Source organism: Marmota marmota, unplaced genomic scaffold, assembly GCF_001458135.2.
Source record: "Marmota marmota marmota unplaced genomic scaffold, marMar, whole genome shotgun sequence".
Lineage (NCBI taxonomy): Eukaryota > Metazoa > Chordata > Mammalia > Rodentia > Sciuridae > Marmota > Marmota marmota.
In genome coordinates, this window is record NW_025999900.1 from 38,289,852 (window position 1) to 38,306,600 (window position 16,749).

A 16,749-nucleotide genomic window follows, 5' to 3' on the forward strand; every position below is an offset into this window, starting at 1 on the left:
TGGTTGATCTCAGTGATGCTTACATGGCTATACTATCATCTTTGCTTTTCATATTACTGAAAATTTAATCAACTTTAAGTAAAATTACAAAATGTATTTTATTTAAGAAAAAGTACAAACATGAGCATATTTAATATGTATGTCAAATATTATTATAATATTTTACATAATACATATCATGATCATTTATGTTCACTCCAAACCTTTGAACACTTCTTACTCATTTATCTTTCATCCTTTTAAATTTGTATCAAAATATTTTTTTTAACTAGAAGAAAATAGAAATAAATCTTAATCTAATTTTGGGTTAATGAAAGCTTTTTTAAAATTTTTTTTAATCCTAATTTGTTATATGTGACAGAAGAATGCTTTACAATTCACATTACACATATAGAACACATTTTTTCATATCTCTAATTGTATATAAAGTATATTCACACCAACCGTGTCTTCATACATATGCTTAGGGAAATGATGTCCATTTTATTCCTCCATCTTTTTTACACCCCTTGCCCCCTTCATTCCCCTCCCTCCCCTTTGCCCTATCTAGAGTTCACCTAATCTTCACATGCTTCCCCTCCCAACCCCATTATGAATCAGCCTCCTTATATCAGAGAAAACATTCAGCATTTGGTTTGGAGGGATTGGCTAACTTCATTTAGCATTATATTCTCCAACTCCATCCATTAACTGCAAATGCCATGATTTTATTCTCTTTTAATGATGAGTAATGTTCCATTGTGTGTTAATACCAAAGTTTTCCTATCCATTTATCTACTGACAGGCATCTAGTTTGGTTCCACAGTTTAGCTATTGTGAATTGTGCGGCAGTAAACAATGATGTCCCTGTAGTATGCTGTTTTTAAGTCCTTTGGATATAGACCAAGGAGTGGTATAGCTGGGTCAAATGGTGATGCCATTCCAAATTTTCCAAGGAATCTCCATACTGCTTTCCAGATTGGCTACACCATTCTGCAGTCCCATCCGCAATGTGTGAATGTGCCTTTTCCCTCACATCCTCACCAACATTTATTGTTTGTATTCTTAAGAGCTGCCATTCTTACTGAAGTGAGATGAAATCTTAGAGTAGTTTTGACTTGCATTTCTCTAATGGCTAGAGATGTCGAACATTTTTTTCATATATATGTTAATTGATTGTAATATCACCTTCTGAGAAGTGTCTGTTCAGTTCCTTGGCCCATTTATTGATTGAGTTATTTGTTTTTTTGGTATTTAGCTTTTTGAGTTCTTTATATACCCTAGAAATTAGTGCTCTTTCTGATGTGCAAGTGGTAAAAATTTGCTCCCAAGATGTAGGCTCTCTAGTCACCTCACTGATTGTTTCTTTTGCTGAGAAGAAACTTTTCAGTTTGAATCCATCCTGTTTATTAATTCTTGCCTTTTAATTCTTGCACTATAGGAGTCTTATTAAGGAAATAGGGACCTAATCCGACATGATGGAGATTGGGGCCTACTTTTTCTTCTATTAGACACAGGGTCTCTGGTTTAATTCCTAGGTCCTGGATCCACTTTGAACTGAGTTTTGTACATGGTGAGAGATAGGGGTTTAATTTCATTTTGTTGCATACAGATTTCCAGTTCTCCCAGCACCATTTGTTGAAGGGCCTATCTTTTCTCCAATGTATGTTTTTGGCACCTGCTGGGAGCCATTAGCCAAGTAGGTATGACAATTTCCTTGCCAGCGTACCCCATGTTGCTTAGTGGAAGGACTCGTGGAAATAGGACATTTTGCAGTGACATTGCATATCTTAGGTCCTGGTTCTTGGTACTTCCTGGTGGAAAACATTGTTAGTCTTTGTCTTTGCCATCATACTCATTGGCATGTAGGTGACCTTGCTCAAGGACCAGGGCGGATTAGGGTGTTCCCGGTTTAGGATAATTGGGTTTAGGGCGTTCCAGGTTTAAGATTATTCCTGCTGGGAATAGGGCGTATCCTGCTGCCTGAGTTCCCCTTGAGTTCTCACGGGATTCAGACAGTATTTTTTGGGAGATAGAAGCCCAGTGGAGGTGGATTTGGGCAGAGAACGTGGATTTCCCCAGAACGTGATTGTAGATGGCTGGTGTGAGTTCGGGAATAAAGAGTTGCTGTTTGAATCTACAAGCTGTGTGGTGGCTCGTGATTGTGTGCCCAGCCAGACTGCAGCATTTGTGCCCAGCCAGACTGTGGCAGGCACCTTTGTCTAATATAAGATAACTGTAATTATGTGGGTTTGTCTCTGTGACCTCTATTCTGTACCATTGGTCTACCAGTCTATGTTGCTGCAATACCATGCTGTTTTTGTTACTATTCCTCTGTAATATAGTTAAAGTCTGGTATACTGATGCCACCTGCTTGATTCTTCTTGCTAAGGATTGCTTTGGCTATTCCATGTCTTTTATTTTTCCAGATGAATTTCATGATGGCTTTTTCTATTTCTATGAGGAATGTCATTGGAATTTTAATTGGACTTGCATTAAATATGTATAGTGCTTTTGGTAGTATGGTCATTTTGATAATATTAATTCTGCCTATCCGAGAACAAAGGAGATCTTTCTATCTTCTAAGGTCTTCTTTAACGTCTTTCTTTAGTGTTCTGTAGTTTTTATTGTAGAAGTCTTTCACCTCTTTCATTAGATTGATTTCCAAGCATTTTTTTTTTGAGGCTGTTGTAAATGGGGGGTAGTTTTCCTTGTTTCCCTGTCAGAGGATTTGTCACTGATATACAGAAATGCCTTTAATTTATGGGAGTTGATTTTGTATCTTGCTACTTTGCTGATTTCATTTATTAGTTCTAGAAGTTTTCTGATGGAATTTTTTGGGTCTTCTAGGTATAGATTCATATCATTGGCAAATAGTGGTAATTTGAGTTCCTCTTTTCCTATCTGTATCCCTTTAATTTCTCTCGTCTTTCTAATTGCTCTGGCCAGTGTTTCAAGAACTATGTTAAATAGAAGTGGTGAAAGAGGTAATCCCTGTTTTGTTCCAGTTTTAAGAAAGGAATGCTTTCAGTTTTTCTCTGTTTAGAATGATGTAAGCCTGGGGCTTAGCATGGATAGCTTTTACAATGTTGCGATATGTTCTTGTCTTCCCTAGTTTTTCTAGTGTTTTGTACATGAAGGGTGCTGTATTTTATCGAATGCTTTTTCTTCGTCTATTGAGATGATCATATGGTTCTTATCTTTAAGTCTATTGATGTGATGAATTACATTTATTGATTTCCTTACGTTGAACTAACCTTGCATCCCTGGGATGAACCCCAGTTGATCATGGTGCACTATCTTTTTTATATGTTTTGGTATTTGATTTGCAAGAATTTTATTGAGAATTTTTGCATCTATGTTCATTAGAGATATTCATCTGATGATTTATTTCTTTGATGTGTCTTTGCTTGGTTTTGGAATCAGGGTGACATTGGCCTCATAGAATGAGTTTGGAAGTGCTCCCTCATTTTCTATTTCCTGAAATAAATTGAAGAGTATTGGTATTATTTCTTCTTTAGAGGTCTTTTAGAACTTGGCACTCAGCTGTGTATTCATCTGGTCCTGTGCTTTTCTTGGTTGGTCAGCTTTTGATGGTGTCTTCTATTCTGTCACTTGAAATTGATGTGTTTAAATTGTGTATGTCATCCTGATTCAATTTGGGCAAATCATATGACTCTAGAAATTTGTCAATGCCTTTGATATTTTCTATTTTATTGGAGTACAAGTTTTCAGAATAATTTCTAATTATCTTCTGTATTTCTGTAGTGTATGTCGTGATGTTTCCTTTTTCATCATGGATGTTAGTAATTTGAGTTTTCTCTCTCCTTCCCTTTGTTAGCATAGCTAAGGGTCTGTCAATTTTATTTATTTATTCAAAGAACCAACTTTTTGTTCTGTCAATTTTTTAAATTATTTCAATTTCATTGATTTCAGTTTTAATTTTAATTATTTCCTGTCTTCTGCTGCTTTTGTTGTTAATTATTCTTCTTTTTCTAGGGCTTTGAGATGTAATGTTAAGTCATTTATTTGTTGGCTTTTTCTTCTTTTAAGGAAGGAACTCCATGCAATGAACTTTCCTCTTAGAACTGCCTTCATAATGTTCTGGAGATTTTAATACATTTTATCTGTGTTCTCATTCACCTCTAAGAATCTTTTAATCTCTTTGATGTCTTTTGCAACCCATTGTTCATTCAGTAGAATATTATTTAGTTTCTGGGTGTTGGAGTAGCTTTTATTTTTTATTTTATCATTGATTTCTAATTTCATTCCCTTACAATCTGGTAGAATCCAGGGTAATATCTCTACTTTTTGTATTTGCTAAGAGTAGATTTGTGACATAATATATGGTCTATTATAGAGAAGGATCCATGTGCTGCTGAGAAGAAAGTATATTAGTTCATTGAAGGATGAAATATTCTGTATATGTCAGTTAAGTCTAAGTTGTTGATTGTATTATTGAGATCCATAGTTTCTTTGTTCAGCTTTTGTTTGGACAATCTATCCAGTGGTGAAAGAGATGTGTTAAAGTCACCCAGAATTGTTGTGTTGTGGTCTATTTGATTCTTGAACCTGAGAAGAGTATGTTTGGTGAACGTAGATGCTCCGTTGTTTGGGGCATAGAAGTTTATTATTGTTATGTCTTGTTGATGAATTGTTCCCTTAAGCAGTATGAAATATCTTTCTTTATCATTTTTGATTAACTTTGGCTTGAAGTCTACTTTGATATGAGGATGGAAACCCCTGCTTTCTTCTGCAGTCCATATGAGTGGTATAAGTTTTTCTCAATCTTTCACCTTCATATTGTTTGGTCTTTTTTTTAAATCAAATTTGCCAGCCTATGTATTTTGATTGGTGAGTTTAGGCCATTAACATTCAGGGTTATTATTGAGACAGATTTGTATTTCCACCCATTTTGTTTATTTTTATTATTTAACTTGATTTGGTTTGTCCTTTGATTCATTTCATTTTTCCTTCAGTGTAAAACCCCCTTTGCTAATTTCATTGTTGTTTTTCAATTCCTCTTCATGGAATATTTTGCTGAGGATGTTCTGTAGTGCAGGCTTTTGAGTTGTAAAATCTTTTAACTTCTATTTATCATGGAAGGTTTTAATTTCATCATCAAATCTAAAGCTTAATTTTTCTGGATATAAGATTCTTGGTTGGCATCCATTTTCTTTAAGAGCTTGATATATGTTGTTCCAGGACCTTCTAGCTTTTAGGGTCTGGATTGAAAAATCTGAACATACTCTAATCAGTTTCTCACATATGTAATCTGATTCCTTTCTCTTGTGGCTTTTAATAGTCTCTCCTTATTCTGTATGTTAGGCATTTTCATTATAATGTGCCTGGGTGTGGTTCTGTTGTGATTTTGTACATTTGGTGTCCTGTAAGCTTCTTGAATTTGGTTTTCCAATTCATTCTTCATGTTTGGAAATTTTTCTGATATTATTTCACTGAATAGATTGCTCATTCCTTTTGTTTGGAAATCTATTCCTTCTTCTATCCCAATAACTCTTAAATTTGGTCTTTTTATACTGTCCCATATTTCTTGTATGTTTTGCTCATGGTTTCTTACCAGCTCATGGTTTCTTACCATTTTCATTGTGTGGTCTACATTATTTTCAAGATTATATATTGTGTCCTCATTGTCTGAGGTCCTGTCTTCCAAGCAGTCTAATTTGATGGTGATGTGTTCAATTGAACTTTTAATTGGGTTTATTGTTTCTTTCATTTCAAGGATTTCTTTTTTAAAAAAAAAAAAAACAACCTTATCTCCCTATTGAAGTAATTTTTTGCTTCGTGTATTTGTTTATGTAGCTCTTTGTCAATATGATCTTTTGCTGCCTGTATTTACTCTCTTATATCATCTTTTTTTGCAGAACGTTTTAATTCTGTACATCTTGAATTCCTTCTCTGTCATATCTTCGGCTATGCTGGCCATGGATTCTAATAATGTGATATCTTGATTTGTTTGGAGCATTTATTCCCTTGTCTTTCTTATTGCTTGTGTGTCTTCTTTTCTAGCACTGTGGATCCTAGGCATACCAATTTTACCCTATAGGCTTATTGTGCCCCTGTAGGAATCTAATACTTCTCCTTTGAGGTGAAGGACAATGTTATCAGATCCCAATATAAACAATATACACCCTAAAAGGACAAATGTTTGCTAATAAGATGTTTACAGTTTGTTCACAATGTACAGAAATGGTGAATTCAATTATTATCTCATGGTAGACAAAGAACCAGGGTTGAGGAGTAGGATGATATGCTGAGGAGGTAGGAGGTGAGGACATAGATTTGTTACACCTTAGAAAGTGTGAAAGAGAAATCTAAAGAGGAAGATTAGTAGCAGGAGAAAGGAGAGAAGTACTTTTGGGTAGACAAGTGAGTGGGAAGACAGTAGGGTACATAAAACAAACACATACATCAAGAAAAATTAAAATGTTAAAAATAGCAGAAATCGGTAGGAAAAAAGAAAAAGAAAAAAAAAATTTTAAAAAATAAAAAAGAATGTACAACACAACATAATATACTATTCAGTCATCCCAGATCTCAGAATCCTAATTCATGCAAAGTATTTAGTTTTACATATGTTGGGGATGTGAGGGTGGGAGAAATTAGAGGGAAAGGGAAAAAAAGAGAGAGAAAGAAATCTTCAAGGAAGACCCAGGGCTTGTTTTGGTTGGTTATCAGTATCTTTCCTGCTTCCCTTCTCATCCAATAGGTGGGGATATGTTGTTAGCTGGTTTCTCCACCCTCAGGATGATGAACGTAACCAGAGTGTTACTTTCCAGGTTAGCGGCTATTGGGGAGAGTGTGAGTTAGAAACTGGGTACCTGGAAGATGGCGATGAAGGTGATCCAAGATGGAGGCTCCTGCTTTCAGCAGTAGGTGTCAGGTCAGGTGGGGGGAACTTGGCGATGGTGTTGGACGATGAGTTCAGCAGCGAGCTCTGTGGTTTGCAGTGTCGACTGACTTCAGAGCCTATGTGAAGTTCCTGGGCACCAACAGGCTACTGCCCATAGGGGACTATGTCTGCTATTGCAGAGTCCCAAGATGGCGGTGACCAGGGGATGCCCCATGTTGGTAGATGGGGGTCCACACCCAGGGGTGGCAGCAAGAGTTCTTACTTGCAGGAAGATACTGGATGTCCTTCCTGGGAGCGGTGTCTGTGGGAGCATTGTCTGTGATTTCTGCTCGAGTGAGTGGCCTATAGTTCACGGGTGCTACTGCCACCACCTCTGGTCTCACTTGGGTATCCAGTAGTCCTGCGTGGGTGAGTAGTTGGGATATCTACTCTGCCACTGAGGCCTGGAGCCCTGGATGGGCACGGTGTTTCCTGCATGGGGGGCAGGAATATTGCTGGCAGAGAAGCCATTCTCACAATTTGAACCCACGGTCACCAAGCGTCGCAGAATGTTGCCTCCCTCTAGCCCGCCATCTTGGAACCTCCTCAGTTTTTAAATATCTTAATGTAATAAAAGTATATTGCTTATATACTTCAATTTTTGTGGGGGAGAGGCATATCAGGGATTGAACTAAGGGGCACTCAACCACTGAGCCACATCCCCAACCCTATTTTGTATTTTATTTAGACACAGGGTCTCACTGAGTTGATTAGTGCCTCACTGTTTGTGAGGCTGGCTTTGAACTCATGATTCTTCTGCCTCAGCATCCTGAGCTGCTGGGATCACAGTCATGCACCACTGCGCCCAGCTTTTTTATATATATATATATATATATATATATATATATATATATATATGTTGTAATTGTACACAATAGCTTTATTTATTTTTATGTGGTGCTGAGGATTGAACTCAGGGCCTCACACGTGCTGTGTGAGTGCTCTGCCACTGAACCACAACCACAGCCCACCTCAATTTTTTACCTAGGGTTTTATACTTGAGATTGTATGTATAAAACAGTGCCTTAATGGAAGTATATATATTGAACATAGTTTTGACAGATGGAATTTTCCAGAAGGAAATATCAAGTTTTTTGTTTTGATTTGGTTTCCTTATATTTATATCAGGAGAGAAGGAGATTAGGAAGAAGTGTGACAGAATGTACATCTGTAGATAATAGAATAATCGGTTAACATGATAGCCAAGCCTGATTGCTCAACCATTATCTTGTAGGCCATAGGAGATATGTAATTGAGCTTCAGTTTAGAAATTATGGAGAGCAAGCTGTGCCCTGTTTTGAGTTACCCCATAATTTTCAGGCTGTGGCTAACTCTGAGTTACTCCATTTTGTAAAGCAGTAGTTTGCCACTTTGAGTCTGATTGCCAAGGTAAAATGATGCTACACCTTGTATATACAAGTAAGCAATCATATCTGCCCAGCACAACCATAGACACAATTTGAAAAATATTTTCTTTGTACCAACTTATTAAACTAAATCAGGAGCATGTGGACATGTGGGTGTCCACAATCATATCAGAAACTCTAGACATGAACCTCTCACCAAACACAATGCCTTCACCTAAGACCCATAAAAGGAAAAGCTCCCCTAAGACTGGACACAGAGCACCATGACCCCATCACTTGCTAACTCTTCTTAAGCCTTGCCCAGGAAACTCTCCCCCAATTCTCTGTCCGCTGGCTTCAGCTCGTCGTTGTTTCTCCCGCCTGGACCAATGACAAATGAGTAACCCACTCAAAGCAGACACTTTGAAACAGCTATCAGTCCAGACCTTCACCTGATAACTCTGGGGAACTAGTTCATTAAAACCCTTTTCTGGGCCTGGGGGTGTGGTTCAGTGGTATAGCGCTTGCCTAGCATGTGTGAGGCACTGGGTTCGATTCTCAGCACTGCATGTAAATAAATAAAGTCTATTGACAACTAAAAAAATATTTTAAAAAAGAAACCTTTATTTGCTTTCTGCCCGTGGGCGCCACTGAGAAAGCATCATTAAAGTCTCCCTTCCTACAGCTTCATGTCTGAATCAGACTCCCCTAATGATCCTGAACAGCTGCAGAAGCTATTCAGAGGACTGAGCTTTGAAACAACTGATGAGAGTCTGAGAAGCCATTTGGAGCAATGTGGAACACTCACGGGCTGTGTGGTAACAAGAGACCTAAACACCAAGTGCTCCAAGGCCTTTGGTTTGTCATTTGTGCCACTGTGAAGGAAGTGGATGCAGCCATGAATTCAAGACCACACAACGTGGTTGGAAGAGTTGTGGAACCAGAGAGAGCTGTCTCAAGAGAAGATTCTCAAAGACCTGGGGCCCATTTAACTGTGAAAAAAAATCTTTGTTGGTGGCATTAAAGAAGACACCGAAGAACATCACCACAAGATTGTTTTGAACAATATGAGAAAAGCAAAGTTATTGAAATCATGATTGACTGAGACAGTGGAAAGAAGAGGGGCTTTGCTTTTGTAACTTTTGACAACCATGACTCCATGGATAAGATTGTCATCAGAAATACCATACTGTGAATGGCTACAACAGTGAAGTGAGGAAAGCCCTGTCAAAGCAAGAAATGGCTAATGCTTCATTTAGCCAAAGAAGTCAAAGAAATTCTGGAAACTTTGATGTTGATCGTGGAGGTGGTTTTAGTGGAAATGACAATTTTGGTCGTGGAGAAAACGAGTGGTCATGGTGGCTTTGGTGGCAGCGTGGTAGTGATGGACATGATGGCAGCGGGAATGGCTATAATGGATTTAGTAAAAATGAAAGCAATTTTGGAGGTGGTGGAGGCTACAATGATTTGGGCAATTAAAATAGTCATCAAATTTTGGACCCATGAGTGGTGGAAACTTTGGAGACAGAAGCTCTGGACCTTATGGTGGTGGAGGCCAATAACTTGCCAAACTGTGAAACCAAGGTGACTGTGGCATTTCCAGCAGCAGCAATAGCTCTGGCAGTGGCAGAGGTCTTCATACTGCCAGGAAATGAAGCTTAGCAGGAGAGGAGAGCCAGAGAAGTGACAGGGAAGCTACAGGTTACAATAGATTTGTGAATTCAGCCAAGCACAGTAGTGGCAGGGCCAAACTGCTACAAAGAAGATATGGTTTAGACAAAACTCATGTGTATGGGCAAAAAAAAAAAAAAAAAAAAAAAACTCGAGGATGGTATTTGTGACTTATTGAATAACAGATTATTTTAGTTTCTGTTCTGTGAAAAGTGTGAAGCATTCCAACAAAGGGTTTTAATGTAGAGGATGACTTCTTCTTCTTCTTCTTCTTCTTCTTCTTCTTCTTCTTCTTCTTCTTCTTCTTCTTCTTCTTCTTCTTCCTCTTCCTCTTCCTCTTCCTCTTCTTCTTCTTTCTTCTTCTTCTTCCCCTCCTCCTCCCCCCCTCCTCCTCCTTCTCCTCCTCCTCCTTCTTCCCCATGCTGTTTATTGCTAAATGTAATGGTCTGATCATGATGCTGAATGTTTCTTAAAAAACAAAAACCTTATCTGACCACCTACAGTAACTCTTTGCATTCCTGTCTGCTCTCTGCCTTTGCTTTTGGCATAGCATCCTTTAACCAGTTGTTCTCCTTAACACTTTCTTAGTTTTTCTGTAACATTGTGTGAAGTATGACTTCAGTGTTTTTTGAACTTAAGATGGGATAAAAGAACTTGAGATTGCCAGGCTTATGACTATCAAGTGACCTACAAGTTCTAGGTGAATAGCAACTGATTAAAGTGGTATAGCTTGTGAATTTATCATTTAATAAATTCTGACATTGTGGAAAGACACAAATGTGATTGGTCTATGTTAATGGCATAGCTCGCTCATGACAGGAAGATTATTTGAGGAGGATGAATTAGAGGTGTTTATAAGACTCAAAATGGGTAGTCCATTTAGGAAGTTCTTACAAACTAAAGGATGTCTACACTAATTCATAGGGAGAGGAGAGAAAGGGTTTAAAATGTTTATGTGGTAGAAACAAAGAGACAACTAGTGACTAGTAGACAACAATTAATACAGCCAGATGAGAGAGAGGAATTAAAAATGAATCCCAAGAGCCGAGCGCAGTGGCGCACACCTGTGATCCCAGTGGCTCAGGAGGCTGAGGCAGGAAGATTGTGAGTTCAAAGCCAGCCTCATCAACTTAGGGAGGCCCTAAGCAACTCAGTGAGACCCTGTCTCTAATTTAAAAAAATACAAGAAGGGACTAGGGATGTGACTCAGTGGTTAAGCACCCCTGAGTTCAATCCTAGTACCAAAAAAATAAATAAATAAAAATAAAAGTTTATCTTTTTGTTATTAGCTTCTAATCATTGGCATTATTTTCAGAGATTATGTTCTATATGATACATATTCTTTGCTATTTATTTATATTTGCTGTATGCCTTATATGAATACATATGCTTAAGGAGTAAATACACTCTTTATGTGTCAGACACAGGATTTGGAAGCATCTGTATTTTCCTGGTCTATAGAATAGTACCCCACAACTGCTCTGTTACCTCCCTGGCTATTCTTATTCTATTTAGGATACTGGCTCCTTTTCCTCTCTTTTATTCACAAATTCAGCAATCCTAAATTCCATGCCTCATCTTTGCCATCTTCCTGCTTTTTACTCTCCAGATGGTCTCATTCACACAGTAGCTACAATGTCCATCTTAGGTTAATATACTTGCAAAGGAGCCTACTCCAGACCGCCCTTCTAAACTCTAGGGAGTTTATGCAAATGCCCATGGGATAGCCCCAGCCTACTATTCTCTTTTATTTTTTTTCAGTTTACTATTCTATGTCTCAGATTGAAGATTTTCACTCCTCCTTGTATTCTTGATCTTAAGTAAGAAACCTTTCCTCTCCCTCTTCCTTACTGACCACATTCTATCCAATGCCAAATCTTACCATCTTTCTCATGCACCTTTCTTGAATTAAGAGTCATCTTTGCATTTCCAAGGCTACTCTTTTAATCCTAACACCCATTCTGTCTTGCCTGACTAGAACATATTGCTAAAGGGTTTTGATTTGTTTTTTTTTCCCCTGGTACTGAGGGTTGAACCCAGAACCTTGTGCATGCTAGGCTAGCACTCTACCATGGAGCTACATCCTCAGCCCCCACCACAGACTTTTTTTTCTTTTTTTCATTTTATTTTGAGACAGGATTTCACTAAGTTTCCCAGGCTAGCCTATAACTGTATCTGGGATTACAGGTATACGCCACGATACCCAGTTTAGGATAATTTTTTTTAGATACTGTTTTCTTGCTCTAAAATGCTACTGACTTTACCTTTTGCTCATAGGGTGAATTGTAAGTGTAAGTCAGCTTTACCCCAAACTGAGACAGTTAGGGACCACCATGGAGACTGAAGACAAAAAAGAAGCAGCCTTAGCCCTTGGTCTGTCATCAGTTAAAAGAATTGTATGCAGAAAAACATCTGAGGCCTAACCTATCATTCCTTAAAATTGGCATGTATTTTTTCCTTTTCTTTCCATTTTCCATTCCACATTTTTCAACAATCTTATCACAAGGTTCAGGATGGCCATAAAGCCAGGTGCCCCATAAAAGTGAGAACACTGGAGCCATACTCCAAGAATAAACCAAATAACTACAGATCCATATCTTCCTCAAGGAAGAAATTCCTTGAAAAAAATACCACACTCATGACCAGTGGAAAATTACCAGACCCTATCCTACCTCAGCAACCCAATACAAACACTTGTTCCTTTCCTTGTTTGGGAAGCAGCCTGATCTCTATATATTGGTGCTATCTCCTTTCTCCTTGAGATAAACCCTCCTCCTCCTCCTCCTCAATTAAGCCTTTGCCTGTGTGTTCTTACTTTGAGGCTCTATTTCAATTTTTCTCTTCGTAATTTTATAGGCAATATTTTAAAAACATATTCTATTTCATTTCTATTGGAATCAGTCACAGGCTCCTGTCTCTGGCATCAAAACGACCACCCCGCACTCTGAACCCCTACAACATCAAGGGTCCCACAGCTTCCAGCCTGCATGAAATGTTTGTGTCTTCAGGCCTGTGGAAATGGTTCTACCTGGAAATTTTAAATGCTGTCCTCTCCCTTTCCTCACTCACAATCTCAGCCTAGTACACAGACAGTGAGTATGCATACACACACATACATGTACACACATTTACCTGGAAAATTCTACTCATATGTAAGGAAGATCAGGATGAGGGGAAAAACTTAAAAAGATTTATTACTTTGCAGATACTGACAATTCATAATTAATGTGATTTTAGTTGGAGAGGAATATGTGAGTAGGGAGAAGGTAGAAAATAGTTCATGTCTGTGGGCAGTCCTCATCATCCTCTCTCTTTTGACTTGTTAAGGAAATTTTCTTAAACCCCCACAACATTATAACATGCTAATTTCCACTTCTTCTCAGACACTTAATTGCCCAGGCATTTAGATGATTTTATCTCCCAATCCACATTCATATTACTTTCTCCTGGGATTAGTTGCCTGGTAACCCTGATCCTAGGCTTTCCTTTCTAGTAATTAAGGTATTTTTTTTTTTTATTCTCCAATCATTATCTCCAGCTGAGTTTTCCTGCAGTGTACACTTATTTATTTCTAAATCTAGGATAGGTAGACATAAAGAAATAATTCTATTTTGTTAGAGTAATATACAGAGTGTGTTTATATAAGACCATTAACTAAGTATTTATTGGTAGAAGAATATTTCTAGGTTTTTGTCCTGTTTCCTGCTAGATGAAAGTGACCTTTTCCTCGAGAATCTCTGTCTTTATGAGAATGACTTTATGTGAATCTGATGTACAATGTGAGCTGATTCTGGACTTTCTTGTGACTGTCAAAAGTAAAATTCAGTGTCATCTTACAGATCAGGATTTTAAAAAGATAAAAAAATTCAGTAACAGCCAAATAAAACTTGATAAAAAAATGTTTGAAATGACAGACTTTGTACAATTTCTTTTCTTATGCCATCAGTCTATATCTAAGTTATTCCCAAATTATGTGTAAATGAAGAACATTCATATAATTTTTGTTCGTATACTATACATACATAAAACGTAAAACCGTATCATATATGTGCTAGCTTTTTGGCATTTTTAAAAAGATGCTATTTATAAATGTGAAAATATCTTTCTGATTTATGGGCAGATCACTTAAAAAAAACCCAATTTGTTGTCTTTGTCTTCATTTATTTATTCACTCAGCTTTTTGTTTTGATTGGGAACAGAATGGCCATGTAAATCAGTATGGTAATGCAAAGTGAAAAATTATGTAATAGGTGTTATAGATTTAGAGAAGGCTAATCAACTGAAAAGTCCCAGTGAAAGAATGAAATTATGCTTTAAAATACAAATTTAACATGCTTAAATTTGTATTTTAGATGAATGAGACATATTTGTACGTGTGTGTACAAAGATTAAAAATTTATATTTTTGCTGTTAATGTATTGCCCCTCTTACAAGAAAACTGAAAACACAAGAGTTTGTCAAATCTCAAAAGCAAGATTAGAAATCACAGTGATATCTGTGATATTTTAATACAGAATGAAAATTTAATTAATTTATTATTATTATTATTATTATTATTATTTTGGTACTGGGGATTGAACCCAGGGGCGCTTAACCACTGAGCCACATCCCCAGCCCTTTTCTTAATATTTTACTTAGAGACAGGGGTCTCACTGAGTTGCTTAGGGTCTTGCTAAGTTGCTGAGGCTGGCTTTGAACTTGCAGTTCTCCTGCCTCAGCCTCTGAGCTGCTGGGATTACAGGCGGGTGTGCACCACTGCACCCAGCTCAGAATGAAAATAAATTCGACTTTGATGTGTGGTTGAAATTAAAATAAGTTAAAATTGAAATTAGTATGAATAAATCCAAAGTGGTATTAAAAATTGTCCTTGCATGTACACAGTCTATAAAGTTTTTTTTTCTCTATGTAGAAATAGAAAGCCTAAGTAGAGAGATTTTACAAAGTTAAAGTCTCTATCTGGGAATATTAGAATTGCTTATTATTAAAGGAAAGTACTCAAAATACCTGAGTGGATGCTAAGAATTCTTGAAATACAAAAACTTGACCTGGCCTAATAGTTCCTGATTGAGTAAGACTTAAGGGATCCCTGCCACATGGCACATCAGTATAGCTTGCCCAGGCATACCTCTTGACATAACAGCTGTAAGCAATATAAAGGAATTGACAAACTAGAATTGATGATGCCGTTATCTCAGTTATTAATTTCCCCTGAACTAATATAATACTAGGCATAAAACATCAGTTAAGTTAAAATAATAGCAAAGTTAAAATACAACTGGGTTGAAGACAATATCTGTAAAAATAAAAATTTAAGAGTTAACATTGACATATTAAATACTTAACGATATACCAAGCCCAGTCCTGGGCACCGTAGAAAACGGTTGCATTTGATCCTCCCAACAACCTGATGAGGTATTTATTGTTAAATCATCAACTTACATGCAAAGAAATAGAAGCTTAGGGAAATTAAACTAGTCATGATGACAAACGTGATCCAGGGGACCTTACTCTCCAGAACCTTTACTCTTTCCCATTTTGCTGTTCTTCCTTTAACATTGAACACAACCAAAGTCTGAACTTAGTATTGAAAGCTAAGTGTGATTTTCCTTGGAAAGGAAATGGGTACATTGCTTTGGATGGGGGAATAGCTGTGACAGTCATAAAAGTGGGAGGGATTTGATTCAGAGAAGATGAGTATATTGTGCCATGAGCATACATTGTGACAGTGCTGCAAGTTGATATTGAAGGAGCACATGGGCCCAGCTGGTTACAGATATTATTTGCTTAGAAATTCTGACTTTATCCAGAAGGCATTAGCTAGTCGATAGAGGCCTGCATGGGAGAATGAGAATTCACATGTCAATAAGAAGGGTGACGAGGAAGCAGTATATTAAGCAACAGTCTCCGACAATCCAGATAAAAGACAAAGTACAATTAAACTAAGGTGGGAACTATCAAAGTAAAGTAACCAAGATATAGTCCTTGGTCCTCCAAATAAAAGAAATTTGCTCTCCACTCACTCAGGCCCACAGGTGGGAACACTTCAGTTTGAACTTGTCTGTCGGGTATGGTGAGTGGTGGGAAAGCAGTGTGGAGATTCCTCAAAATACTCAAAGTGGACCCACAATACAACCCAGCTATCTCATTCCTTGGTATTTATCCAAAAGAACTAAAATCAGCATTCTACAGTGATGCAGGTATACCAACATTTATAGCACTATTCACAATAGCCAAATTATTAAAACTGCTAGGTGTCCCTCAATAGACAAACAGACAAAGAAAAATATATACACACAATTGAGTTTTACTCAGCCATAAAGAAGAATGATTATGTCGCTTGCTGATAAATGAATGGAACCAGAGAATATCATACTGAGTGAAATAAGCCACCTTCAGAAAGTCAAGGGTTGAATATTTTCTCTCAAAAATGTGGAAGCTGAAATCAAATAAGGAATTTAAAAATGGTCAGGGGGAGATCTCATGAAAATAGTAGGAAGAACTGTGGAATAGAAGAAGGGGATCAAGCGGGGAGGGAGAAGGGATAGGAAAGGGGAGGAAACACAGAATGAAACTGACCAAACTATGCTAGGTACATGTATGAATATATCACAGTGAATTCCACTTGCATGTGTAACTATAATGCCCCAATTACAAATATAAATTAATAGAAGAAAGACCAATGAAGTAGAAAAAGCAGACAAGGGAAGAGAGGAGAAGGGGCTATTTCTAAAGATTGAAATGGATATGACGTATTCATTTATGAATAAATCAAAATGAACCCTAAAATTATGCATAACTGTAATGCACTAATAAAATTTTAATTGAAAAAGAGGGGGTAACAGG